The sequence below is a fragment of the Bubalus bubalis genome, chromosome 15 (genome assembly GCF_019923935.1).
Source record: "Bubalus bubalis isolate 160015118507 breed Murrah chromosome 15, NDDB_SH_1, whole genome shotgun sequence".
In the NCBI taxonomy this organism is placed as follows: domain Eukaryota; kingdom Metazoa; phylum Chordata; class Mammalia; order Artiodactyla; family Bovidae; genus Bubalus; species Bubalus bubalis.
Genome location: NC_059171.1, coordinates 9,786,248 through 9,799,782, shown reverse-complemented (window position 1 = coordinate 9,799,782; position 13,535 = coordinate 9,786,248). Strand labels below are relative to the sequence as shown.

Sequence of the window (13,535 nt, the reverse complement as noted above, 5' to 3'; positions counted from 1 at the left end):
GTCATTATCTCCTTTCGAGAATGTTCATGTGGTGGATATTATTATTATTCTACTATAGATGAGGAAAGCGTGTTCAGAAATACTGAATCAGTAACTCGCCCAAGACTACACAGGCAGTTAAGTGGCAGAACAGAAAGCTGGGGCAAGATGCTGAGGCTAGCACAATGGAAACACTGATTAACACAAAGAGGCCACAGAGCACGACAAGGCCGGCAATAATGGAAATCAATTATGTATTCTTCAGAAGATGAGGGGAACTGTTTCATCTAATGCTGGAGGTGAAGGACAGAGTCAGATCATGATGGACGAGGATGTTCCAAGAATATTGAAGTTTCTATTGGTTTTATCCTGATATTCCAAAGAACTGTTGATTACCTGGGCCTGCACAGGAATTGGTGGGAAAGTGTGAGATATTAAATGTTTCTTACTTTAGTAATCTCTCACTCTTCAGACTAGTGATTGATTGATTGATTTTGAAAAGCACTTGTTAACATTTAATGAATCTCCCACCGTGTGGCTTCAGGCTCCCAGAACACAAACCCTGACCACACTGCTAATCTCCTCAGCTCTTCTGTGGGAAGATTTGGCCTTCAGGATGACAGGCTGCTCTGGGAGCTTCCTCTTCCCCAGAACTTTAAGACCGATGGCACCACATCAATGATACGAACAGCTAGTCTTGTTCTTTGCAGCTTTCACCCGTGTCTGCTCACTGACCAAGGTCAATAATTGATCAAAGTTGACAGTTGGGCAGAAGCTCTGGTTCCTCTTTAAGTGGTAATACCTCATACCATCTTCCCCAAAGTATCTTGTGCAATATTTGTCAAAATTGATCCTGTGGCAATGCACATCACCAGCGTTATCTTCCTTCCGGGTGTTTTCAGTGTTTGCTGATGTGACCATGGTGCTGGCTCAAGTTGCCCCTAACAGACTGGAGAATTTAAACACGTGTTTTATCTGTGGGTTTGTGGGAAAGACTGAGAAGGAAGGAGAGAGAAGGTTTAAAAGGGTTTGAAAAGCAGCATTTCTACAGAGCTTGTCCCCTGTTAGGTTTTTTGAGATTTAAGGGATGGTCCAGGAACTACTAATTAACTTCATCCTACCATATATCAGAAGAAGATATATGGAGAAGACTCTTGAGAGTCCCTTGGACTGCAAGGAGATCCAACCAGTCCATCCTAAAGGAGATCAGTCCTGAGTATTGATTGGAAAGACTGATATTGAAGCTGAAACTCCAATACTTTGACCACCTGATGTGAAGGGCTGACTTATACGAAAAGACCCTGATGCTGGGAAAGATTGAAGGCAGGAGGAGAAGGGGACAACAGAGGATGAGGTGGTTGGATGGCATCACTGACTCAATGGACATGGGTTTGAGTGGACTCCAGGAGTTGGTGATGGACAGGGAGGCCTGGTGTGCTGCGGTTTGTGGGGGAGCAAAGAGTCAGACATGACTGAGCAACTGAACTGAACCATATATCAGAGATGGACTTGGATTTTCATGTCATCACAGTGATTCTCACAATCATTCTGTGAAGTAGGAATATTGCCTCCATTCTATGAATGAAGAAACAGCATATTAGCTAAGTATCTTGTCAAAGGTCACATGACTGTCAACAGCAAAGTCAGATTTGAAGCCTATTTCAAGACTCAAGCTCTAGCTTAAGCTGCTTTCATCTCTTGAGACTGATTTTCAACCCTTTAGGTCAAGACTTAATAAAGAATCAATGGGATCAATTTAGTGGTTCTGAAACAGCAGTTGAAAAAAATACGATTCAGAGACTAGAATAAAATAAAATAGAGACTATCAGAGTCCACTACATGTAGTAAGGGTCAAGATCTGTTGAAATTTGTGTTTCAGTTAGACATACATACATATAAACATAAGTATTTGTGTGTCCTGAGTTGTGAAGGGAAATGTACTTCTTCCTATTGGCTGAGGTTTAAAAAGTTTGAAAAGCTGCTCTAGTCAAATAAAGATGAGATTACAGCTGCTACTTTAACCCATTTATTACTTACTCCTATAAAGGTGAGAGTTTGTAAGTAATCGACAGGCCAGCACACTTCACAGCAAGGATAGGATAATAAGGAAAAACAGAAAGCTTCATGAAGGTTGAAGAAGGATAGCAGACTAGTCTTCTTCATTCCAGTGCAAGACAGGCTACAAGACTTCTTTATTTAATCCTCCACCTGCCGTATCAAGGAAAGATAAGCCGTAATTACTATTTCAAAGAAAATGTATATATGAACCATTTATCGAGGCAAAAAAATGAGGGAGTTCCCCGCCTCCCCCTTCCCACCTGCCTCTGGATTTTGAACCTGTAATGAAAGAGAAAGAACATTTAAATTGAAGTATATGCTAATATTTGTATTTGTTGAATACGTGCTTCTGCAGCTTTATTATCTGTGCTGTATATAATTATAAGTAAAATCCAACTACTCCATGCTTGTGGTTTAAGGTACAATCTGTTTTTCTTTGGAATCCAATTCTGTGAACAAACATTTTTAGAACACATGGATTAGTAGTAAGAGTAGATGGTTAAAAAAATGTTATGTAAAAGCAGCAACTTAAGTCAGTATGTTGAAGGAACAAGAAAACCAAAATAGTTCTGTGGTTCCTTTTAGTTCAGTTCAGTCGCTCTTTGTGACCCCATGCACTGCAGCACGCCAGGCCTCCCTGTCCATTACTAATTCCCAGAGTTTACTCAAACTCATGTCCACTGAGTTGGTGATGCCATCCAACCATCTCATCCTTTGTCATCCCCTTCTTCTCCTGTCTTCAATCTTTCCTAGCATCAGGGTGTTTTCAAATGAGTCAGTTCTTCGCATCAGGTGGCCAAAGTATTGGAGTTTCAGCTTCAACATCAGTCCTTCCAATGAATATTCAGGACTGATTTCCTTTAGGATGGACTGGTTGGATCTCCTTACAGTCCAAGGGACTCTCAAGAGTCTCCTCCAACACCACAATTCAAAAGCATCAATTCTTCGGTGCTCAGCTTTCTTTATGGTCCAACTCTCACATCCATACATAACTACTGGAAAAACCAAAGCTTTGATTAGATGGACCTTTGTCAGCAAAGTAATTTCTCTGCTTTTTAATATGCTGTCTAGGTTGGGCAGAGCTTTTCTTCCAAGTAGCAAGTGTCTTTTAATTTCATGGCTGCAGTCACCATCTTCAGTGATTCTAGAACCCCAAAAGATAAAGTCTGTCACTGTTTCTACTGTTTTCCTGTCTATTTGCCATGAGGTAATGGGACTGGATGTCATAATCTTAGTTTTGTGAATGTTGAGTTTTAAGCCAACTTTTTCACTCTCCTTTCATCAAGAGGCTCTTTAGTTCCTCTTCACTTTCTACCATGAGGGTGGTGTCATCTGCATATCAGAGATTATTGATATTTCTCCCAGCAGTCTTGATTCCAGCTTGTGCTTCATCCAGCCCAGCATTTCTCATGATGTACTCTGCATATAAGTTAAATAAGCAGGGTGACAATATACAGCCTTGACATACTCTTTTCTCTGTTTGGAAGCAGTCTGTTGTTCCATGTCCAGTTCTAACTGTTGCTTCTTTACCTGCATACAGATTTCCCAGGAGGCAGGTCAGGTGGTCTGGTATTCCCATCTCTTTAAGAATTTTCCACAGTTTGTTGTGGTCCAGTCAAAGGCAGAGGAACCAGATATCAAATTGCCAACATTTGCTGGATCATTGAAAAAGCAAGAGAGTTCCAGAAAACATCTATTTCTGCTTTATTGACTATGCCAAAGCCTTTGACTGTGTGGATGTTGAAGCTGAAACTCAAATAATTTGGCCTGATGCTAAGAGCTGACTCATTTGAAAAGTCCCTGATGCTGGGAAAGATTGAGGGCAGGAGGAGAAGGGGATGACAGAAGATGAGATGGTTGGATGGCATCACCGACTCAATGGACATTAGTTTGAGTAAACTCCAGGAGTTGGTGATGGACAGAGAGGCCTGGTGTGCTGCAGTCCATGGGGTCACAAAGAGTCGGACACAACTGAGCAACTGAACTGACGGACACAACTGAGCAACTGAACTGAACTGAGTCAAAGGCTTTGGCATAGTCAATAAAGCAGAAATAGATGTTTTTCTGGAACTCTCTCGCTTTTTTGATGATCCAGTGGATGTTGGCAATTTGATCTTTGGTTCCTCTGCCTTTTCTAAATCCACCTTGAATATCTGGAAGTTCACGGTTCATGTACTGTTGAAGCCTGGCTTGGAGAATTTTGAGCATTACTTTGGTAGCACGTGAGATGAGTGCAAGTGTAGGGTAGTTTGAGCATTCTTTGGTATTGTCTTTCTTTGGGATTGGAATGAAAACTGACCTTTTCCTGTCCTGTGGCCACTGTTGAGTTTTCCAAATTTGCTGGCATATTGAGTACAGCATTTTCACAGCATCATCTTTTAGAATTTGAAATAACTCAACTAGAATTCCGTCACCTCCACTAGCTTTGTTCGTAGTGATGCTTCCTAAGGCCCACTTGACTTCGCATTCCAGGATGTCTGGCTCTAGGTGAGAGGAATCCTAAAATGTGGGAATATGTAGATTTCTCTGTATGTATACAAATGTCCCAGCTGTTGTTAATTTCTCCTGGAAGAAACTTAGACACAGTGAACTTCTGAATAAACATTTTACTTTTTAGCAAAGAAAATTAACTACTTTCCTATTAAATCAGCTTTTGAATTCGTCATTTTCTGCTTTTCCCTTTTTATATTTAACTATTAGTTTTAGCGCTAATAGTTTTTACTAGATTTTACTCTGTATCATATTTAGATAGATTTTTATAAGTCTGAATGAATTATTGTAGCTAGCTAGTTGAGTAAATTGTATTTGGGTTTCTAACTAGTCAGGTTTTAGAGAATTAAAAGACAGAAAATTGAATTGCATAGTGTCAATGATTTACAAACCCACAATGACACCAGAGTGGAATTAGATATATTGAAATAATTCCATGTGTGTCTCACTCAAATCTCAAGATATTTAAATTTATATAATCCAACTCTTTTCATAGTGTTGCTTACTATAAATTAATACAGAAAGTCCTTAGGATGTTTAGCCAGTGACAAGGAAATTGGCACAGTAAACATTTGTTTCCTGTCCTTAAAATTGTGTACATGGCAAATTGATGGTGTTTAATTGATTTCACTTTTTCAGAACAAAGATAAATAATTATGTATTGGCTATGGAAATCTTGAAGCTTGTTAAACACCTACCTCTTTTTGGTTTATACTGCCCTTTCTTGAGTCCCTTGTTCAGAAGGTGAAGGCTAGAATTTGTGCAGAGAAGGAGAATGTGTTGTCTCAAATAACTGAGAGGTAAAAAAAAAAAAAAGGGTAAATCCAAGCATGACGATTCAGAAGCTCATGTATCAAAACTTAGCATCTGGTTTCAGCTTGTTGCCCAGGGCTGCCACGTTTCGGCTTCAGTTTCAGGGTCCATGCGGTCACAAGATGGTAGCCGCTGCTCCAGCCTCATGCCTCCTCAAATCCAAGCCAAAGCCAAGGGGGGAAATGTCCTCTCTGTTGAAATATCTCTTCGTGTTGTTCAAGTAAAAGTCCTGAAATTAGTTCTGATTTATTCTGACTAACTTGGTTTGAGTTAAGTGCCTGTTCTTGGATCAATCTTTGCAGCCAGGGGAATTCAAAGTTGTGAACTTGAATAGCTGAACTTGAGCCTTATCCCAGCAGCCAGGAATTGAAGCTGTATTTAATACGGATTGAAAGTTGGGAAGGGGTACTGTTTTTAGGATAAAGATGAGTGGGCTACTGGAGAATCAAAAATATTCACAATGCTCTGATCATTTTTATTTTCTTTAAGCTAATTCAACATTTTTTGTGAGAATGGGAAGTTTATGTACATTTATCAGTCTCAGTCTGAGGAAAATCTATATGGAAGGAGCCAGTCACTTACTGACTTTGTAATCTTGGGCAGATCAAAATATCCTTGATCCTTGTTCTGAGGAGAGCAGAACAAGCAAATGGGAATATCGTCTTTCTACTGCCTTATGGGTGGTTGTGTAGGGCCAAAGAGATAATGCTTCTAGTAAAAATTATAATATCGAGTATTTAATGAGCAGTGTATGTAGAAATTACATTGTTTAATTCCTACAATCATTCTGTACTATAGGCACAACTATACTACTTGTTTCTGAATGACCTAAGGCTTATAGCTGCAGCTGCTGAGTCATGTCCAACTCTTTGCTGCCCCAGGGACTGTAGACTGGCCAGGTTCCTCTGTCTATGGAATTTTCCAGGCAAGAATACTGCAGTGGGTTGCCATGCCCTCCTCCAGGGGATCTTCTCAGCTGGGGATTGAATCTGTGTCTCTTAATTCTCTGCATTAGCAGGCAGAATCTAGCACCTGGCAAGGCTTGTAGAGGTTAAGTAATTTGTGCAGTATCAATCATACAGCAATTAAAAGACTGAGTCCATACTCATGTCTATCTGGCTACCAAGTTCAGGCTGATAGCCACCATGATGAAATTATAGGGGATTGTCATTGGAGTCTTCAATTCTAAGATTCACATGTTTTCATATTTCAACATTTTTAAAAATTGGCATACTTCTTATAATGGATGGTCAGAGGATAATCATGCTGTAGTAGCTATTGCTTGAACTTGGTTATTGCCTGTCTTATTGTTAATTCAATTGAGTCTGATACATATGTTGAGTTTAAATGCTATACAAATAGTATTAAAATATTACATTATGACTTGGCATTGAAATGGAAAGTTATTTAACAGAAAGACACAGACACAGAACAATTAAGCCTAAATGTGATATAATGAAGCAAATATCCATGCCCAGAGAATAGCCAGTTTCACACTTTCTTATGAGGCAATGATAACATGCTCTATGGGATCTCATAAAGGAAGATCCCCCAAAGTAGAACCCATCTTATGTTTGCTACTGACATATGTGCTGAAGAATTGCCTGTCAAATGACAATATTTATCAAAGCTGTAATGAACTTACTTTGCTTATATTTTCCTTTCTGTGTAGGAATAGGGTGATAAATATCTATGAACAAGTAAGCCTCAAAGATCTCTTTTTTAAAATATAAAATAAAATGTTAAGTGACAAAAGGCATTGTGCCAGTTTAATGACATTGGTTTTCTTTTTTTAACATATATAAAACATTTGTTTTTCTAGTAGCTTATAAAGTCTTAAATTCTATAAAATATTATATTATTGAAGAAATAAAAATGTTTATTTTTTGAGTTTTTCTTACAGATCTGTAGTAGATCAACCATTTTTAGCATCTTTAATCTAAAAATTAAACCATTAATTCTGAAAGCTATATCACTGGTAGTTTGTTTAAAAAAAAAAAGAAAAATTACATTTAACAAATTATAGAATTGGCTAAAAAAATAGAAACAAGAATAGATTTCTGGCCAGGTAATTACTCAACCTACCCTTTTCTGAGTACATACTAGACAAATATGGGTATACGGGTCTCAAAGCATTTTTAAATGCTTTATCTTTTGGCTGTGCTGGGTCTTCATTGCTGTGCAGGCCTTTCTCTGGTTTCGGGGAGCAGGGGCTACTCTTGATGCAGCATCTGGGCTTCTCATTGTGGTGGCTTCTCTTGCTGTGGAGCACGGCTCTCTAGGGGGCTCAGGTTTCAGTAGTTGCAGTCCCGGGCTCTAGAATACAGGCTTAATAGTTGTGGAGCAAAAAAAAAAAATAGTTGTGGAGCATGGGTTTAGTTGTTCAGGGGCTTGTGGGATCTTCCCACACCTGGGATTGAACCTGTGTCCCCTGCATTGGCAGGCAGATTCTTTACCACTGACCCACCTTGAAATTGATTTCTAATTTGGGGCTCCAGATTGCTGTTTATCAGCTCTACTTCTATTTTTGTATAAAAGGGAGTTTTAAAAATATTCTGTATCATCCATAATTATAAATTCATAGAGAAGAAAAGAGGGATCAGTTGAAATCCAGGAGGACTTATTTCTTACCATTAATGACTCTCCTTGCTCTAAAGAATTGAACTTTAAGTTACTAAGCCTTTCTGACCACAAAACAATCATTACAGAGAAAGGGTATCCATTCTCAATGTGCTTGAAGTATTTACTTAAAAATCTCATTAAAATTTTTTAATTTATATATTTTTAAATTGGAGGATAATTGCTTTACAACATTGGATTGGTTGTGCCATCCATCAACATGAATCAGCCATAGGTATATGCATGTCCCCTCCCTCTTGAACCTCCTTCCCACCTCCCACCCCATTCCACCCCTCTAGATTGTCACAGAGCACCAGTTTGAGCTCCCTGCATCATACGGCAAATTCCCACGGGCTGTCTGTTTTACATACGGTAATGTATACATTTCTATGCTATTCTCTCAATTAGTTTCATCCTCTCCTTCCTCTACTGTGTCCACAAGTCTGTTTTTTATGTCTGAGTCTCCATTGCTAGGCTGCAAATAGGTTCATCAATACCATCTGTCTAGATGCCATATATATGTGTTAATATATTTGTTTTTCTCTTTCTGACTTACTTCACTATATATGATAGGCTCTAGGTTGATCTACCTCATTAGAACTGACTCAAATGAATTCCTTTTTATGGCTGAATAATATTCCAGCATATACATGTACCACAGCTTCTTTGTCCATTTATCTGTCAATGAACATCTAGGTTGATTCCATGTCCATATAGTGCTTCAATAAACATTGAGGTATATGTATACTTTTCAGTTATGGTTTTCTGAGGGTTATGTTCTCATTGGTGGTATCGTTGGATCATATGGTAGTTTTGTTCCTTTTTTTTTTTTTTTTAAGGAATCTACATACTTTTTGAAAGTGAAAGAGGAGAGTGAAAAAGTTGGCTTAAAGCTCAACATTCAGAAAACTAAGATCATGGCATCCGGTCTCATCACTTCATGGCAAATAGATGGGGAAACAGTGGAAACAGTGGCTGACTTTATTTTGGGGGCTCCAAAATCACTGCAGATGGTTATTGCAGCCATGAAATTAAAAGATGCTTACTCCTTGGAAGGAAAGTTATGACCAACCTAGACAGCATATTAAAAAGCAGAGACAAAAAAAATAAAACTAAAAAAAATTAAAAGCAGAGACATTACTTTGTCAACAAAGGTCCATCTAGTCAAGGCTATGGTTTTTCCAGCAGTCATGTATGTAAGAGTTGTACTATAAAGAAAGCTGAGTGCTGAAGAATTGATGCTTTTGAACTGTAGTGTTGGAGAAGACTCTTGAGAGTCCCTTGGACTGCAAGGAGATCCAACCAGTCCGTCCTAAAGGAGATCAGTCCTGAGTGTTCATTGCAAGTACTGCTGTTGAAGCTGAAACTCCAATACTTTGGCCACCTCATGCGAAGAGCCGACTCATTTAAGACCCTGATGCTGGGAAAGATTGAAGGCAGGAGGAGAAGGGGACGACAGAGGATGAGATGGTTGGATGGCATCACTGACTCAATGGACATGAGTTTGGATAAACTCTGGGAGTTGGTGATGGACAGGGAGGCCTGGTGTGCTGCTGTTCATGGGGTCTCAAAGAGTCGGACATGACTGAGCAACTGAACTGAATACTGTTTCCAAAGTGGCTATATCAATTTATATTCCAAATTGCATTACAAGAGTGCAAAAGGGTTCTGTTTTCTCCACATCCTCTCCAGCATTTATTGTTTGTAGATTTTTTGTTGATGGCCATTCTGACAGGTGTGAGGTGATCAGTCATTGTAGTTTTGGTTTGCATTTCTCTAATTATGAACAATGTTGAACATCTTTTCATGTGCTTATTAGCCATCTGTAAGTCTTTGGAGAAATATCTGTTTAGGTCTTTCACCCACTTTTTGATTGGGTTGTTTGTTTTTCTGGTGTTGAGTTGCATAAGCTGCTTATATATTTTGGAGATTAATCCTTTGTCAGTTGTTTCATTTGCTATCATTTTCTCCCATTCTGAGGGTTGTCTTTTCACCTTATTTGTAGTTTCCTTTGCTGTACAAAAGCTTTTAAGTTTTATTAGGTCCCACTTGTTTAATTTTGTTTTTATTTCCATTAAGCTAGAAGGTGGGTCATAGAGGATCTTGCTGTGATTTATGTGAAAGAGTGTTCTGTGCTATGCTGTTGGTCGCTCAGTCACGTCTGACTCTTTGTGACCCCATGGACTGTAGCCTGCCAGGCTCCTCTGTCCATGGGGATTCTCCAGGCAAGAATACTGGTGTGGGTTGCCATGCACTCCTCCAGGGGATATTGCCAACCCAGGGACTGAACCCATGTGTCCTGCTTTGTGGGCAAATTCTTTACTAACTGGTCCACCAGGGAAGCCCAAAGAGTGTTCTGCTTATGTAAAAACCCAATTTTGATCAACCTTTGCAGTTATTGAACTGCAGAAATTCACAAGAACGTCTTATTCAGTGGCTGTGAAGTCACTGAATGAATAAAATCAGATTTGACTGGGAATGCGTGGAAGCCTCATTAGCAGGGACTGGGCCTTTTTTCTTGAAAGTGAACCTACTTAGCACTGTTTATTGATGCTCTCCTAAGTCTCAATGGTTCAGTGATAACAGAATCTTTTTACCACTGGATTATCCTGAAACAATACAATTTATTTTTTAGGAAAATTTCAATATGAGTAAATTGTATTTGACCTCTAATTTCATATACTTAAAGCTTTATAGATTGCCTTTTGGTCTTAAAAGGTCCTCAAACCATACCATTTTGCAAATAAGTAAAGATGACTATGTTCTTAGAAACTGTTACTGTTACTACCACCGGTAGGAACTAAAGTTTGTCTGATACACTGTAATTTATAGCATCACTTCACATGTATTTCTTACTAAATTCTTTCACGTTAATTGTAGAACACCTATAGAATTGAATATGTGAAATATATTTTTGTCTCATGTCCTGGTTTCCATATATTGACTTCCATATTTTCTGTTACAAAGGAATATCTGTGCTTTATTTGATAGAACCTCCAAAGATTATGCAGTGTGTCTGTCAGAATAATTTCCAGTTAGTCATGATGGGTAATCTCCCTAGTATTAAAATAGTCTTGATACAACATGAAAGTGAGTGTTGGGAATTTGTGATACAGTCATAAATGAAGTGTTAGTCACTCAGTTGTGTCTGACTTCTGGTGACCCTGTAGACTGCAGCCCCAAAATGATGTGAAGTATAAACTATTGAAAAGGAAGTTGATTAACATGTTGAAAGCGTAAAGGGAAAACAAAAATGAGAAAACATGCTCTTACCACACCTCGGAAAGAGTCGGTTTTTTAGTTGAAATTTTTTAAGTTATTCAGCTTTTTTTTTTTTAATTTAAATAATCTGTCATGCAGATTCAGTCTCCAATGACTTTGGTGTTGGGACATTGATTTGGGATTTTGGAATTCTGCTTGTATTTATCAGATAAAAAAGGATTATCTTAAAAATATACTGTTTCATAAACTGAACATTTTATTTTGAATGGAACTTTCCTTATTTGTTTTATGCATGTATATGTTTATGATTTTTATCAGGATGATGAAGAGAATTATTTAAATTTTAATTCTTAGGATAGACTCCAGGGCATGTTCATACAAATCAGGGTCCTGGCAAGCCTCAATGAGCCAAGGCCCCTCGGAGGGAGCCAGCAGCAGGAAACGATAGGTTGAGAGGCAGTGAGCAGAAGCTTGTATCTGCACATGTTTATTTTCAATAATTAGGCATAGTGTTAATAGAAACATTCGTTTGAGGCAAAGGCTGGTTATTTGCACAAATAGTGGAAATATGTGGTACTGTAGTTTTGCTATGAAGACTACAAGATTAACTAAGCAAGAAACAATTCAATGTAATAAGACCATGTTTCCTAAGAGAATTAGAAATGGAATAAACTTCAAAATGTCTAATGTATTTTATTTCAGAAAAATGTCCTTAACATAATTAGTCATATTTTCTTTTAAAAGACTTCACTGAAGGGTAATTTATACACTATACATTTTTTGAGTGTAAAATTCAGCATCTTTCAGTATACTCACCATTATGCATACATCACCACAATCAATTGTTGAACACTTCCATTGGCTGAAAAGAAATCCTGAAAATGTGGTATATTAATACATATATATGGAATCTAGAAAAATGGTATTAGGGAGCCTACTTTCAGGACATGCATAGAGACACAGAGGTGGAAAATGGACTTGTGGACACGGAGGTGGGGGAGGGGGAGAGGGTGGGACAGACTGAGAGTGCAGCACTGACATACGCACATTCCCAGGTGTGAAATAGACAGCCAGTGGGAGCTGCTACACAACGCAGGGAGCTCAGCTCGGCGCTCTGTGATGACCTAGAGGCTCCCAAGTGAGGAGCGTATGTATGCATATAGCTGGTTCACGCTGATGTACAGCAGAAACTAACCCGACATTGTAAAGCAATTATACTCCAATTAAAAATAAATACATAATTAAAAAAAAAAGAAACCCTGGACCCCTTAGCCACTGCTCTCTAATCCTCTGGTATTTCCACCATCCCTAAGCAATTGATTTTCTTATTCTACAGATTTTCCAATTCTGTACAATACATGGTCCTTTGAAACTGATTATTTAGCTTAGTCTTGCTGCGATTCATGGGGTCGCAAAGAGTCGGACACGACTGAGCGACTGATCTGATCTGATCTGATCTGATGGTTTTCAAGGTTCGACTATGTTGTAGCATGTATCGATAATTTATTTTCATTGATGACTAATGGTTCTGTTTGGGGGTATACTGCTTTTATTGATTGATTTGGGTTGTTTTCATCTTTTGACTATTATGAAGAACGCTAAGAATATTTGTGTACAAGTTTTTATGTGAACATATATTTAAATTTCCCTTAGGTATATACATAGGAATGGAATTGTTGGATCATATAGCAATTCAATGTTTAGCCTTTTTAAGGAACAGCTGGACTGTTTCCAAAGTGGCTGCAGCATTTTGCATTCCCATCAGCAATGTTTAAGTGTTAAAATTTCTCCATATCCTGTCTGTTACTTGTTATTTTCTGTGTGTGTGTGTGTGTGTGAAATGATAGTCATCCTAGTGACTGTGAAGTGATATCTCCTTGGGGTTTTGATTTTTATTTCTATATTGGCTAATGACACTGAGTATCTTCTCAGACATTTGTATATCTTCTTCCGAGAGCTATCTATTCAGATCCCCTGCCTATTTTTAATTGGATTGTCTTTTTTAGTTTTATTAGCTCTTTATACAGTCTAGATACAAGTCCCTTATCAGATATATTATTTGCATAACTTTTCTCCTGTGAGTTATCTTTTCACTTTCTTAACAGTGTCTTTTGGAGCAAGAAGTATGTAATTTTGATGATTTCCAGTTTACCTGTTTTCTTTTGTTGTTGTTGCTGGTGTTTTTGGTGCCACACCTAATACTATCTGATCCAAACTAACAAAGGCTGATGAGACCTAACATTCCTTCTAATATTTTCATAGCTTATGCCTCTTAGGTTTAGTTCTTCAATCTAGTTTGAGTTAATTTTTGTATATGGTGTAAGGTAAGGGTCTGACTTGATTATTTTTCATGT

The 13,535-nt window shown here is 38.2% G+C and overlaps 1 pseudogene; it reads right to left on the bottom strand.

Moving 5' to 3' along the window:
* Positions 1 to 519: 519 nt before the first annotated feature.
* On the bottom strand, positions 520 to 5,487 carry LOC123464953 (annotated as a pseudogene).
* Between the last annotated feature and the right edge of the window lie 8,048 nt (positions 5,488 to 13,535).